The 15,605-nt window shown below is 51.1% G+C and overlaps 1 protein-coding gene across 3 annotated transcripts in view; it reads right to left on the minus strand.

Moving 5' to 3' along the window:
* CLEC16A (C-type lectin domain containing 16A) overlaps positions 1 to 15,605 on the minus strand; it is a 1,932,649-nt gene that overhangs the window by 954,354 nt on the left and 962,690 nt on the right. The window lies entirely within an intron of this gene.

The following is a 15,605-nucleotide window of genomic DNA, read 5'->3' on the forward strand; positions in this document are numbered from 1 at the left end:
TTCCTGTGCATGTCCTACTTTGCTTACTTCCTCTCTCCCATTTTGTTCGCCCTCTCCTCCTCGATTATAATGAATCACTGCAGAGACCACCCACAGGGCATTTTATAGGGGCACTGAACAGGTCATATTGTGGGCCAGTCTCATTACACATGTACTCCAAGCAAATTAGACTGTCACTGACAATAGGCCTTCTGTCGAAATCTGTGTATTATCAGGACACCTCAAAGATTGAATACTGGTGGGGGAGACTCAGCATTTCATCGGAGGTCAATAAAACTCCAATGACTGACTTGGTACTGATCCCGAGTGGAGGAGTACTCTCTGGTGTGTCAAACAGCAAGAGAAGTTTGAACTATCTGGATTTTTAAGATACCATTGTTGGAGGGGACTAAATGCTCTGAGCAGAAATGTCATCTCGAAGGCTTGGTAGAAATATGAAGGCAAGTCCCCTAGGGTTTTTGCGACAGCTACTGCAAGAAACAATAAGTACTATGCCGAAAATGACAGAACTGAAAATGCATGGGATCACGAATTTGCACAGTGTTCTACTTAAATGCGAACCTTCTACCCACATAACATTTCATACATCAGTCGGTAATTACATCTTTAGGACCTGTCGAAGGTGAAAAGGCATCGAAAAAGGTGTAACTGATCTGATTCACTTATAGGAACACAGTCAGTACTCAATGTGTAGTCTTAAATCTTTTTTCCATAAAGAACAATCCGGTATAATGTATACTAGCGCATGACAGATCCAAGTTTAAGAAACACACAGAACACTTGAATCACTTACAGGCACGATTAATGGCTATTTATTATACTACTAATTTGCTAATTCTGTAGTGTTTTCTCTGGATTGTTGGATTTTACCTGAAACAAATTAATGTTTTTCGTTTTTTATGAACCAACACACAACTAGCTGAAGCATGCTTTCTCAAAGAAGCTCCCAGATGCAGCTGTTATGACTGGCACACTGCTAAATAAAACAAGCATTGGAGATGCAAACAGTTTGGGCTTTTGTGTAGGCATTCGTAACGCTCATGCCAGGCACTCCTGTAATGTTATTAACTGGCCATTGATGGTAGCAGGTGCAAAACGGTACAAGTTCCTGGGCATTAATAGCAGTATCTGGCAAATGCCTACTACTTATAAACAAACCAAAAGGGTTGACTTTTCCAAAGCCTGTTTTAAATAGGACTTCAGTAAAGGACATGCATAGTGCTTATAAAGCCATTTTAATTACACCAGTAGGGCGTTTACAACTCCAATTAAGTCGTTACATCTCATAAGACTGCTTTGAAAAAACACTGGCAGGCATTTTGAGTGCAACGTTTGATGGTTAGGCTTGATTTAAAGCAAACTCAGAGTTCCCATGAGGTGGTGCTTTGGTCGGGGAGGGCCAGGAACCGGGTATAAATGGCCACAGGGATTAGCATGGCCATGGGCAGTCATTGGGTGGGCAAATCACCAAACAATACCGACAAGTGACAAGTTGTGTCTCCCTTCTCATATGCCATTTCTCCCTAACTGTACTCTAATGCAATAAACTGCTCAAAGTGCAATTCTCGATCATTCCCAACATTCCCTCCAACTGAAACCCCCGTACCGGTGTCCTTCCTTTCCTCTACTCCACCCCCACAATACTGTGTTTGACAACAGTTCTAGCACGATAGAAGAAAACGATAAAATAATATGCATTGAAATAACCACCATTAGGGATTCATAGTCCCTGTTAGATTCCAGCCCGCGGTGTGCGCACCTGGGGGCTGGCGTGTCAGGGCTAGGCCGCGCGGCCTGTGGCGCAGCGCCAGCGCGAGCTGTATTGATGTACACCCACGCTCGTTGCTGGTGTGCCCCGGAACTGCCTCCCGAACGCGGGGGCGGGGCTTTTATTAGAGACGCCCTGCGTCACCGCGTAGCGGGACGCAGAGCGGAACATAACATTCCTCCTTTATTGTAAAACAACGAAAACACAATACAACATGCACTCAACTGGTGTGCCTTGGCTACCACACATAGTCACTTAGCTTGGCTGGCGGTCTCGTGGCAGCTCTCAGGCGGTATCGCCCTTCTCGGGGACTACACCCCCTTGGTTCCCGATCGGGTTCACCTTCATTGGTGGTGTCCTCGAGGCTAGGGGCCTCCGGTGGTTCCCAAGTTCTGTCCTCCGCTCCTGTTTCATCTGGGATGGATCCAGGCTCCTCTTCGCTGGCCCGAGCGTCTTCTTCTTCCCAGTGACACTCTTTGTCTGTCCACAGGGTGCGGGGTACCGCCTTGAACCACGACGAATTCCTCGTCACTTGACGGCGTCCTCGTGTCACTGTCACCATGGATCCGTGCCGATCACTGACGGTCCATGGCAGTTCCTCATATCTGATGTCGAGCTTTGCCTTAGTGGGGTTGCGTAGCATGATGACTTGATCCCCCACTTGATGGTTAGACGGCCTCGCTCTCCTCTTGCCGCTCATGTGGGCATTGGCATCCCGTCTCCTCATTTCTGTGCGTTCCTCGTTGATCGCGTCCGGGGTCCTGCTTGGATGATGCGGGATCGAGGATCTGATGACGGTGCCAAACATGAGGTCCGCCGGTGGTATGCCAGTTGTGCTGTGGGGGGTGACTCGATAGTTTCATAGGAAACGGTACAGGTCAACTTTCCATGGGCTTGCGTTCGCCTTGGATACCCTGAGCACTTTGTTAATTGTTCTCATGAATCGTTCAACGTCCCCGTTTGCCTGGGGCCATCCCGGCATGATGTGGTGGTACTGTATATTGAGTTCCTGCAAATAGTTTTTGAAGTCCTCCCCTGTGAACGGCGGCCCGTTGTCACTTTTGATGGATGTGGGTTATCCGTGAGTTGCAAACTCGATGGCCGGAATGACCACTTCCGCCGCTGTGGATTCAACTATTTCTACTTCAGGATATCGTGAGTGGTCAACAATGGCCACCAGGAGGTAGAGGCCTTCGCGCAGTTTACAGAAGTCAATGCTGATTGCCTCCCACCGAGAGCGGCCGCGTTCAGCCGATAGAATAGGTTCCGGTTCTGGCGGGGCTCCCGTTATCTGACAGGATAGGCACGTGTTGATTAGCGTCTCGACACGTTCTTCGATCTGGGGAAACCATACCCTGTGCCTTATGCGGGCCTTTGTTCTCGCCAGTCCTTGGTGTCCTTCATGCGCTAGGGCCACAACCCTGGCTTGTAGTTTGAGAGGAATTACGATGCGGTTTCCTCTGAGTATCACTCCGCCTTCTGTGATCGACAGATCTTGCCTGACGGCGAACATGCCGGACAGAAACCCTTTCGCTTCCTCGGTCCTGTTGTGGGTGTAGCTCATGAAAGTCTTCCAGTCACCTGAGATGATGGCATCTCTCACTAAGTCGCAGCAAGGGTCCTTGTGGGTTTCCGACTCAATTTCTTCGATGCTTACCGCCTTGGGTCTCATTGCACGTACCACTTGGCATATGTGTTCCTCAGTCTCTTCGGCTACTTGGATCTCGTGTTGGGTTGCCGCTCGCGGATGCCTCGAGAGAAACTCCGCGGGGTTTCCACTGCCTGGTCGGTAGATGAGATTGAAGTCGTATTGCTGAAGGTGTAGGAGCCATTTGGTGATTCGTGCCGGAGGGTGCGACGATGTCCCCATGAAGATGGGCAGTAGGGGTTTGTGGTTGGTGATCGTCGTGAACCGACGCCCATATACGTAAAGGTGAAAATGCCTGCACCCCCACAACACGGCGATAGCCTCCTTTTCAATGTGAGAGTACCTTTGTTCGGTCTCCGTGAGGGCTCTCGAGGCGTACGCTATCGGCCTTTTCTCCCCTTCCTTCGTTACCTGCATCAGGATGGCACCGAGCCCAACCGGGCTTGCATCCACGAACAGTTCTGTGGGTAGTTCGGTGTTGTAATATGCCATTTTGGTGTTGACGGACAGGGAATCTTTAATGCTTTCGAACGCGTCCTGGCATTTTTGCCCCCAGTCCCACTTGGTGTTGGCTTTCGTCAGTTCCCGTAATGGCTCAGATAGGGTTGCCAGGTCTCGGATGAACCTCCCGCAGTAGGTGGCCATGCCTAGGAAGCTGCGTACTTCCGTGGGGGTCATCGGTGGGCTTGCGGCCTGAATGTCTGCGACCTTCTGGGGGTCAGGGGAGATGCCCGTGCTGTCAAACTTGTAGCCAAAAAAAGTGATTTCTGACCGGAGGAACTCACACTTCTCCCGGTGTATGGGGAGCCCAGCTTCTTGTAGTCTGCCTAGTAGGGTTCGAAGCCTTTTGATGTGCTCTTCTTTGTCGGGGGCATGAATCAAGATGTCGTCGCTCACGTTGAGAACACCAGGGATGCCCCTGATGACCTCTTGAATGGTTTGCTGGAATACCTCAGCCGCCGACGATATCCCGAAACTCAGGCATTTGTATCTCGCAACCCCAAGTGCGTCGAGAATGTCGTGATATAGCGAGAGTCCGTGTGTAGCTTGAGTTGGTGATACCCCGCCTTCAGGTCAACCTTTGAGAACACACAGGACCCCGTGAGGTCAGCCACGATTTCATCTATTGTTGGTGTGATGTGGCGCTCTCTTTTGATGGCAGTGTTCGGGAGGCGCATATCTATGCAGATCCGCACTTTTCTAGGCTGTTTGGGTTTTCGCGTTACCACCATTGGCGAGACCCATGGTGTGGGTCCTGTGACCTCTTCTATGATGCCGGCTTCTTCCAAGGCCTTGAGTTCCTGCTCCACTTGGTCTCTCATGTGGAACGGTGTTCTCCGATCTCTTACGGCCTTGGGCTGTACGGTTTCATCGATGTGCAGTTTGATGGTTTTGCCCTTAAGACAGCCTATTCCCTCTTGTAGCTTGGGGTATTGTCTTAATATGTTCTCCACCTCCTCGACCTCATCGACGTGGCAGACGAATTTGACCACTCCCAGATCTTCTGCTGCGTCCCCACTCAGGAGGCACTCGATTCCTGCCTTCACTACATAGACTTTGGACCATAGTCTGTTTTCACCGTGTTCCAGCATCGTGCGGAACCTGCCAATCACTGGTAGGGGCTTCCGGCTGCCATATGCGTATAACAGCGTGTCTGTGCTTTTCAGATCTGGTAGGGGTTTAAGAGTCTGGAATATGCTTGTGGGCATCACATTCACTGAGGCGCCTGTGTCAATGGTCATGAGGATGCGCTGGTTCTGGACGGTGACCATGCACTTGCGCCTTCGGGCAGATTTTCTTGGCGATCCCTGACCTTGGCTCAAAGCATGCACCAGATACACCTTCCTCCCTTTTCTGTCGTTGTCTTTACTGATGTCTTGCTGCACTGTCGAGACGTCATCCCCTTCTTCCTCCGTGGAGGAGTTGGCCACTGCGACCCTCCTTGCGTTGGCCTGCTTCTTTTTCTTGGTCGCATTCTTCGCAGGGGGATTCGGTGGGGGCTGAGTGGAGCTGCCCACTGATCTGCATACGGTAGCATAATGATCCTTTCTGCCGCATGCTCCACACGTGGTTCCTTGTGCGGGACAGTTGCGACGGCCATGTCGTGGGCCACCACACCAGCCGCACTCTGTGGGCCCGGGAATGCGCGGTTGCCACCTGTTCTGGCCATATCCCCTGCTGTGGTCCTCTCTCGAGGATAGTTTATTGGAGATCTGGGCGACCATGGCAGTGCTGAGGGCAGGTTGCAGTCTGTGTAGCGTGGCCTCCATGTTGGCCGCTCTGGTGTGAGCCAGTTCCCTTTGGCGTCCGAGTTCAAGGATGCGCTGTAAAGGAATGCATCTCTCGCTGAGGATCAGGCGTCTTAGTTTTTCTGAGTGTACGCCATTGATGACTTGCCTCCTAATTTCCCTCTCCACGTTTGTGAACTCGCAGGACATGGCCAATTTTCTCAATCGGGTGTGGTACGCGTCTAAGGTTTCATCCGCTGCCTGTATAGTGGTGCAGAATATAAAAGTCTCGTAGTCCGGGTTTAGTTGAGGGAGAAAATGAGCTGTGAGGGCATCTTTTGCGCTTTGGTATACATCTTGTCCATCATCAACATTGAGGGAGTTGAAAATGCGCAGTACCTCGTCACCCACACTGAGCAGTAGGTGTGCTTTCATCTTCCTGGCTGCCGTAACCTCCTTGCACTCCATCGCCATCTCGAACTTCTGGATCCACAGCTGCCATCTGGGTCCGCTTGACGATGGGTCCGTGAAGGGGTCAAATGGCTGGATTAGAGTTGACGACCCTCCTTGCGTGCGAGGCTGGGGGGATGACAGCGACAGGTTTGCCGCAATTCTGGAGGGCGTGGTGGGCCCAGGGGTTGATGTGCCGGCCGCCATGTCGACGTGTACCTTGTCGGTGCTGTCGTGATACGCTCAAGTGACTGCCAGCGCTGAGGAATCGGGCCTTCACCGGATGTGCCGCGGCCCCCTACCGCTGAGTGTGGAAGCGCAGGACCTGGTGCTTCAGCGTTTCCCTGGTTGGCAGTCCGTGTCACTCCATTCAAGTGTGGGTGTCCAGATGTCGACTGGCTCCACCATGCCCAGCGGGATGTCGTGGGGCAAAGGAGAAATGCAGATGTGGAAACAAATGAAAAAAAAAAATGTTTTTTTTTTTTTTTTTTTGGGTGGGTGGGTCACGTGTGCGATCCGCCCCCCACCGGGTGTCCAAAAATTTCGGCGCGATGGATGTGGGCCATCGGTATGCTTTCACACGCCGAGCGTGTGTTGGATTTCGTTCCGCCTCGTCGCCATTGTTAGATTCCAGCCCGCGGTGTGCGCACCTGGGGGCTGGCGTGTCAGGGCTAGGCCGCGCGGCCTGTGGCGCAGCGCCAGCGCGAGCTGTATTGATGTACACCCACGCTCGTTGCTGGTGTGCCCCGGAACTGCCTCCCGAACGCGGGGGCGGGGCTTTTATTAGAGACGCCCTGTGTCACCGCGTAGCGGGACGCAGGGCGGAACATAACAGTCCCTCTCAGCATGCAATTTTAAACAGTTTCCCCTTCAAATCACTCACCATCAGCACCCCTTAAGGGACATGCCCAGGAATATAGCCACTGACACGACCCTACCATTACCTGCAAACACAGCTTGCCTACAGCAAATCCCAGATCGATGCCGAGCTCGGCTTTCTGATTGCTTGGGAATGAGCTTCATGTCCCAAGCAGTCTACTGAAATAAACAGTCATCCCTGCAACTGTGAGATAGCGCGAGGAGATTTGACACTGGATTGTTAATGGCATGCCCTAGTTGCGAATCCCCAGCAAGGGAACAGTTAAAAAAAAAAAAATCAAAACAAAAGGTGCCCTTTCCTACCGTCCTTGAACGGTATTCCACGTCACAAAGTAATGGAACGACGACAGATTTCCCTGTGATTGAAGGGAAGTGGGAACTCATGCCCTTTATTTCCCTCCCACTTTCACCTCTGCCTACACCACACAGCAGCGATCAAAGGAAAAATACCCGCCATTACGCGAATGCAGGGTTTGATGGATGCCAGAACGAATGGGATACCGGGCAGGGGGGCCAGCGGGTTTTCCCAGGCTTGTCTTGGTGGGGGCATGAGGGCGCACGGCAGGTCCAGGATCACAACATAAAATGAGGGCCCGAGGACGAGGAGTGCACAGTTCACTACTTCACCTGCTGGAAGAGATCCTCGCTGACGCGCTCCGCCACCCAGACCGAGCCCCTCTGCAAGAGTGAACTTCTGCTGCTTCTTCTGGAGATATGATACAAGTCATTTATAACACCTGTACACAAGTGTTTCTAGGTGGACAAGAAAAGGGAGGGAAGACAGAGGTAGGACAAGACAAACAATCTTACTAGGCCTTGTGTCATTCAGATTGTGCGAGAATGAGAAGGGGAAAGGGAGGGGGGTGCAAGGGGAGGGGAAAACAGGGCAGCAATGCTCTGCGTAAGTGCAACCAAGGCAGGACAGCTCTGGGTAGTGCAAGGAGAACAAGGGACTGTAGGGTTACAGTTACAGCCACTAAGTGTGTGGTAGAGGCAGTGCAAGGGTGACTGATCAAGAAAGAGCCTGGTACCCAGTGAGACTCGGAGGGTAGCTAAGCAACCAGTTGCTACAGCAGGTGGGTAGGTCAGGTAGGTCGGCAGGGGAGAGAAAGCAGAGGAGAAGAGGAACGTTTTGAGCTGCTTCCAGAACCTCAGGTGGTCTAGCTCAAGTTTGAGAGGGGCAGGGAGGCCATTCCAGAAGGAGGCACCTGCAGAGGAGAGAGATCTACTCCCCACTCTCTGCCTGAGAAGCGTCTAACCCTCAAAGAGTTAGCGGTAGCTGAGCGAAGGGCTCGAGAAGGAAGGTAATTTGGAAGAGAGCGTTGGATGTAGTGCGGGCCCGGGCCCCATAAAGCCTTGTGGACAATGCAAAGGGTCTTGAACTTGATCCTTGCAGCCACCGGGTGCCAGCGGAGAGATACGATCCTTGGGCCTGAGGCTAAGGATAAGTCTTGCAGTCCTGTTCTGGATTAGTTGCAGAGGGCGGAGAGTAGAGGAAGGCAGACTGAGAAAGAGGCTTCTGCAGTTATCCAGCCTATAGAGAACCACGGCTCTGGAGACAGTGGCCGTCATTACGACTTTGGCGGTAGCCATGCCGCTATTGGCTGCTGCCGCCAAAATCGGGTCCGGGTTCCCAGAATGGGGAATTACCGGGCCATTCTGAGTTCGGAGGGCCCAGTAATTCCTCCCTTGAGGAACCCGGGCCCGGACCTTCCCCATTCCCATTTCAGCCCTTATAGGGCTGAATGGGAATGGGAGAGGGAGCAAACAGCAGGCCGATTACGAGCAGCCCATTGTTTGCTCCCTCTTCCCCTTGCGGGACCCGCTCTGCACGTCTGGTAAAACCAGACGTGTAGAGCGGGTCCCGCGAGGGGCCTCGTAATCAGGCGGTACAGGGTTGATGGCGCCGGCATCTTTACCGGCGCCGTTAACCCCTTACCGCCTGACTTATAATGAGGCCCAGTGAGCTTCTGGGGGAAGTGAGAGAGGGAAAGCAGGGACAGGGGTCCCAATGAGAAGGAACTCCTTCTTACTGGCATTAAGGCAGAGATTGTTGAAGGCGCACCAATCCTGAATCGCCACTAGACAGTCAGGAATGAGAGAGAGAGGAGAGGAGGCTGAGGGAAGCCTGAAGGAAAGTGGAGTGTCATCCGCATACCACTGATAGTTAGAGAAGGTAGAGATCAGGTGGGCCAAAGGGGCGATGTAGAGGTTCAAAAACCAGGGTGAGGGGATAGAGCCCTGGAGAATGCCACAGGTAGAGCAAGAGGTGGCAGAGAGAAAGGGACCAAATTGGACCTGGGATGGGCATCCAAGAGTAAGGAGGGCAGCCACTCCAGGGCCTGATCCATGGTGCGCAGGTTCTCATGGAGTCGATTGAACAGGATGGCGTGGTTGACTGTGTCGAAAGCAGAGGAAAGAGCAAGGAGGATGAGGACAGAGAGAATGCTGGAGTCAAGGCTAGAGAGCAGATCTTCACAGGTGTTCAGGAGAGCAGTTTCCATGCCTCTGGCAGCTATGAATCCAGACTGATGGTCATGGAGACAACCACCAGATTCAGTGTGGACAGTAAGCTGGGTGATGGCCAGCTTTTCCAAGAGTTTGCCCAGGAAACTGGTGATTGAGATTGGGCAATAGTTTGCTGGGCAGGTAGGATCGGCAGACAGCTTCTTACGGAGTGGGTGCACAAGGGAGTGCTTAAGGGGAGAGGGGAAAGTTCCAGTGGCGAAAGATTGATTACAGAAATCGGCCAAGACTAGAGCAAGGGTGTCAATATGGTCCTTGATGGTTATGGAGGAGCAGAGAGCACACGTTTGGATGACACTTTCATAGATCAGACTTGTCTAGAAACCTTGTCAGGTGTTGTCAGAGAGAAAGAGGAGAAGGGGGAGGAGGAGCGGGAGAGATGGCCAAAGGGGGGGTCGAGAGAGGAAGAGAGAGACAAGAGGAGACAGAGGACAGGATGTCCTGTGTTTTAGCAGCAAAGTGAGAGGTCAGAGCCGTACAGAGGGTCTGGGAGGCAACAGGAGAGGTAGAGACTGCAACAGGATTGGCAAGTTCATTGCAGATTTTGAAGAGTCTGGCCGTGCTGTGCAACAGTTGCTCACCTAACGTGAAGTACTTACAACTATATAAAGTGCAAGTGCAACCTTGGAGCTGTATTTCTGTGGGTTCCATGTGTTAATATCCCAGCAAGAATATTGCCATACAAAAATATCGCCATATTTTTGCAGTGATATGAAGCCATGCAACGATGGGGACACACCCGCAACCCCCAGTCCTATTTACCCCACAAATTATCCCCACTATGACCTTACCCAACAACCATATATATGGCGATATTATTGTTGGGGATAATATTACCTGATACCTTTCTGTGAGGTTCCAATACATCTTAATTTCAAAACTGCAATATTCAGCCAATGGGTATGCAGAACTGTTCTCATCTGAGGCTGTATTTCTGTGATGTTCCAATACTGCTTCATCATCTCATCAGCTGGGGACTCCGAGGAAGGAGGATTGCAACGTGTTCCGGGTCCCTGAGGAGGCGGTGTGCTGAGGTAGGTGGGGCCAGCGAGTGGTAGTGGGGGGAGGTGGAGGCACGGCGGTCGGTAGGAGAGGTTGGGCGAATTGTTAGAGCGGGAGGCGTGTATTGCTTCCAGCGGTCCTGGGGGAAGTGTACAAGGGTGGGTTCCCGGGTGCTGGGTTTTGTTTGTTCCACGTACTCGGGGCAACGGTCAGGGCACGTGGGGAACTGTGTTTTGCAAATCGGGTAGATTCAAAGCAGTGTGTGGAGTTGGAAAAGTTTGCAGTGTGTTTCCTTGGCTTGTCAGGGCAACACCGTGGGCAAACATAGCCAGGCAGCGGGCCCCTTTTTTTGCTATAACTATATTAACAACTCACGGGCAAGTACTTTGTTAAATGTGGGAGAAGGCATAGGTAAGATAACGGTATACTCAGGCAAAACGAGAAGTGTGTGCTTTGATAAATTTTGTGCATCTGTGAAGCACTGTGAAGCACATGTAAAAAGGCAACACTGCACAAAGGAAAGGAACATGGGGGGGGTGGGGGGAATGCAAGCATTGTTTAAGATTATAAATCACACGAACCAGGATATGGTGCAGCAAATTAAGTAAATCAAACACAGAGAGGCGAAGGAAGCCTGTTTGATGGCCAGAGTATTTGGGAAAGGGGGAAAAAGAGCAGGTTGTTGGTACAATAGTACTGGGACAAGGTTTTTGGGCAATAGTACACCGTTGGCTTGACTTAATATGGATTTGACAAAATTAGCAACCATAATTGCATTATTACAGGGGAAAGACCGTTATAATATATTGGGGACGTGGTCAGGGACAACCCCTCTGGCAACACCCGAGGGGCCAGGCAATTCGGCAGGGTGGAAGGCGGGGAACATTCATCAACATGGCCGCAGGAAAAAAAATGTGGCCCCCAGAGCTGCCTTCTCCCTGCCAAAACGAGAAAAGGGGGCGGGGGATGGTAGCAACGGCACCTACACCCATTGAAATAATGGCGATAGCCACACCAACTAACTCCTGTGGCTCCAATTGTGCAGGTGGGGGTGAGCACAGACAATGGGGAAACAATGGCTCCAATGAGCTTAGGAGGTATGGAAGGGGTGCCCAGGGAAGTAGGCCCGCCAGCAAGGCCAATGCCCACAGGGACACCAGTAAACACGACAGGGCCTCCCTGATTGATAACATGATACGATATGGGAGTAGGGGGCATTGGGCCCAAGGCAGAGAACCAAAGAGCTGCCCCTGGAGGGCCAAATGGTTGGCAGGGGCAGAGGTTCAATTGGTGCCCACTATTTCCCTCCCCCCCTCAGGGGGGGCACTGGATGGCCATTTGGAGGTAAGCCAGGGGAGTTGGAACAGGCCGCAGCAGGACCTCTAGGGCTCGACCCCACATGCCGAAGGAACACAAGGCAGCAGAATTATATGGATCCTTGCGCCATAGCAGCAAAGCAGGGCACAGGGTCAGGGGGGTGTGATTTATGCCGGGTTCCCAGCATCATCGGAATGTGCCAATGGGGCACCAGTCAAATCATACATTATCGCAGGCGGGGCAGCCACAGGGGATGCCGCGGTTCCAGTGACAGGCAGTGGAACCAATGGGGAGACGACACAGGAGGGAAAGGGGGCACCCACCACAGGGGCCGTGACAGGCATGGTGGTGGTGGGGCAGGCAGTGGGTGTCTCCACCCCAGTGCAATCAGCAGTACCAGGTATGCCCATAGGGCATGTCTCTCAGGAAACAAAAGAGAAAATATGGAAAGAAAAATATGTTGATATGTTTGGATTAATAGACTATAGGAGGGTTGAGGAGATCAAGGACCCCAAGGGCGAGGCGAGGGAAAAGACAGAACGTCTTTTGTAGAGCAAACCCGGATCAATTGGTTAACAGGATTTGTAATATTCTCTGCAGTATTACTTGAGAAATTCCAGAGTCGTATAACCATTCAGTACTGTCCTTGCACCATGATTGTGCTTTCGCGGCGTGGCTAGTATATGATAAAATATTTAGAAGCGCCAAGGCTGGGAATGCAATGTTGGATTGGGGGACTAGAGCAATGGATCTCTGGGTAAGATGTACAGCAGTGCGCACATCCTTTTCCAAGGGGCCAGGGACAGGCAGGCAGACACAGCTCTTTCAGAGCAGCAGGGGTTTGGGGGGTGACAAGGGTTAAGTAGGGATTCTGCTGGTCTTTCAACAAAACCTCATGCACAAGACCAGTTTATACATTTAAGCATATATGCTCCTTCTGTGGGATGTCAGGGCACAGAGAGAATAAGTATCAAACGCAGCAAGGAGCAAAGGTAACATCTGACACTTGGGGAGGCCACAGTGTGGATGTTTTGCGGGCATGGGCAAACAGGTACAACAGGGTGAGTAACGCATGGGTGTTAGTAGAGGAGTTTTTACAGGGTTTCTGAATCACGGTCAGGTTTCTATTGCTCCCCCTTCACCCTCGGTGCTGGAAAATCAGAATGCACCCAGGGGTATTGATGGAAAAAGTACAAAAGGAGATGGGTTTAGGGAGGATGGCGGTTCCATTCACATATATCCCGCTGGAGGGGTGGGTGTGTTCGCCATTTGGGATTGTCCCCAATAAGGAACCAGGGATGTTCCGGTTGATTCACAGTCTTTCATTCCCAAAGGGAGCTTTTGTCAATAATACAATTGATGAAGCGTTGTGCTCAGTAAGATATGCGTCATTTGATGGGGCTCTGGCGCAACTGCGAACGCTGGGAAGAGAGGTACGTATGCTGAAAGCAGATATTGAATCAGCTTTCCGTTCACTCCCAATACATCCTGATGACTATCTGGGAGGAGAGCACTACTATGAAAGGTGCATGTCAAAGGGGTGCTCAATATCATGTGCATACTTTGAAAATGTCAGTATATTCTTGGAATGGGTGACAAAGAGGGAGTGTAAGGGCGCACATGTACTGCACTACTTGGATGAATTCCTATTTCTGGGGGAAAACGGCATGGACCAGTGTGGACGGGCATTGGGAGCATTCCAGATAATGGCAAAAACCTTTGGCATCCCATTGGCCGCGGAAAAAACAGAGTGCCCTACAACTGCATTGTGTTTTCCTAGGGATAGAAATTGGCAACCGGGGCGAGGACTGCCTCCCGGGGGACAAGATACAGGATCTCAGGGAGGTAGTGGCAACATGCTTCAAGGCAAAAAAGTTTTGACAGTTACAGAGCTTGATGGGACAGTTCATTTTCGCACTAATGATTATCCCAATGGGGAGACCATTCTCACAAGCAATTGCGTGAGCTATGTCAGGTCTGACAAAAACTCATCAGCACACTAGACTGTCCAAAGAACTCAAGCAGGACCTAGTGGTCAGGCCCAAGTTCCTAAGGCACTTCAACGGGATACAAGTGTGTCTGGATGAAGTAATGGACATCACACGTTTGGGGGATGTACACAGATGCAGCAGGTAGTGTAGGGTTTAAGGCGATACCAATAGTGGTGGCATTAACTATATGGGGGGAAGGAACTGAGGGGTAGAGATGTGATATTGTGGTCATATAGCATGTCAGTGGTATGTGCCATTAACAATCAAAGAGTAGTCAGCCCGATAGTGCTAAGGCTACTGAAAAAGTTGGTGCTGTTGTGTCTCTGTGGGAACATACACTTTCAGGTGAGACATGTACCCGGTGTGGATAACAATGCTGCTGATGCTTTGTCCCGTTTTAAACTGCAGAGGTTCCTACCAGGGGCAGACACAGTGATGACACTCTTTCTCGAGATATTTTGGGGGCTTGGTGCCCGGACTTAGCCCCTAGATATAGGCGTCAGTATCAAGGAAAACTAAGAAGGCCTACGAAAAAAAATGAATTCTGGGCATTCTGTAAGGCACAGGGCTGCTCTGACATTTTTCATAGGGCCACAGTTATTCAATTCCTGGGACAACTACGGGCGGGAGGAAGGTCCTGGGGAGTGGTTAGGGCAAAGATGCCTGCCATAGGGTTCTTCGTGGGGTTACCGCCGGTTGTGAGGTGGTAGCCTGGTGGTAATGGTAATTCTGTTAGGAGATTTACCACTTGTAAATCTGCCAAACTCGAAATGAGGCCCTATGTGCATAAAAGTTACTCACCTTTCAAAAGCTGCATTATCATCCCTGCATTTTTCTTATACAAAAAGTACTGTTTACGAATACATTTTGTGGACAATGCTTTATTATACAACTACTCTGACACTGTACCTTTTAACTAACCTACTCCCTTCGAAAAAGTCAAGGTTTGCCTGCTCTGCCCCATTTACCCCGAACCTTGCAGCCTAGGCATGCGTCCTTTGCCCTTGACATGAAACACAAAAATGTGCCCCAAATGACAGAAGAACAAGTTACTCTCTTACCTGGTAACGTTCTTTCGATGGGATGGTCCGACGACGTATTCCATATCTATGACAGTAATCACCACAGCTCTGCTGCTTCGGAAAATCTTTCGGCGTCTGCGTCCTGCGTCGATGACGTTGATACGGCGTCCTCGAGGGCCTCCATCGAGCCGACGTCACCGGATGTTATAAGTAGGACGCACGACGCCCGTAGCCTCAGTTGTAGTTTTTCCCCAGAACCTGTGGCACCAATCTACTGCCAATATGACCACAGGAAGCCTTGCGGAAACGTAAGCTGCAATCGCATAAGAAATTCTGTAGCGGGCGAGGCAGGGAGGGAGCGATATCGAATACGTCATCGGAAAATCCCATCAAAAGAACGTTACCAGGTAAGAGTAACTTGTTCTTCGAGGGGATTGGGTCCTCCGACGTATTACATATCTATGACAGACTCCCAGAGCAGTACCAACGTAAGGAGGTGGGAAAAGAATTAAGAATATACAAATTTAGAATGCCCAATCAAATTGCAGAGTAAAGGACCACCTTGCCAAAGGCCAGATCCTGCCCATGGACAGAATCTAGGGAGTAGTGACGTACAAAAGTATGGACCGAAGCCCAAGTGGCTGCATCACAGATGTTGCGAATAGGAACACCCATCTGCAGGGCAGTAGAGGTAGCCATACCCCTAGTCGAATGGGCCCGTAAGCCTACAGGGGGGTCCTTAACCGCCAGGTGGTAACATTCAGAAATTGCCAA

Source organism: Ambystoma mexicanum, chromosome 2q, assembly GCF_040938575.1.
Source record: "Ambystoma mexicanum isolate Mex_15411 chromosome 2q, UKY_AmexF1_1, whole genome shotgun sequence".
Classification (NCBI taxonomy): Eukaryota; Metazoa; Chordata; class Amphibia; order Caudata; family Ambystomatidae; genus Ambystoma; species Ambystoma mexicanum.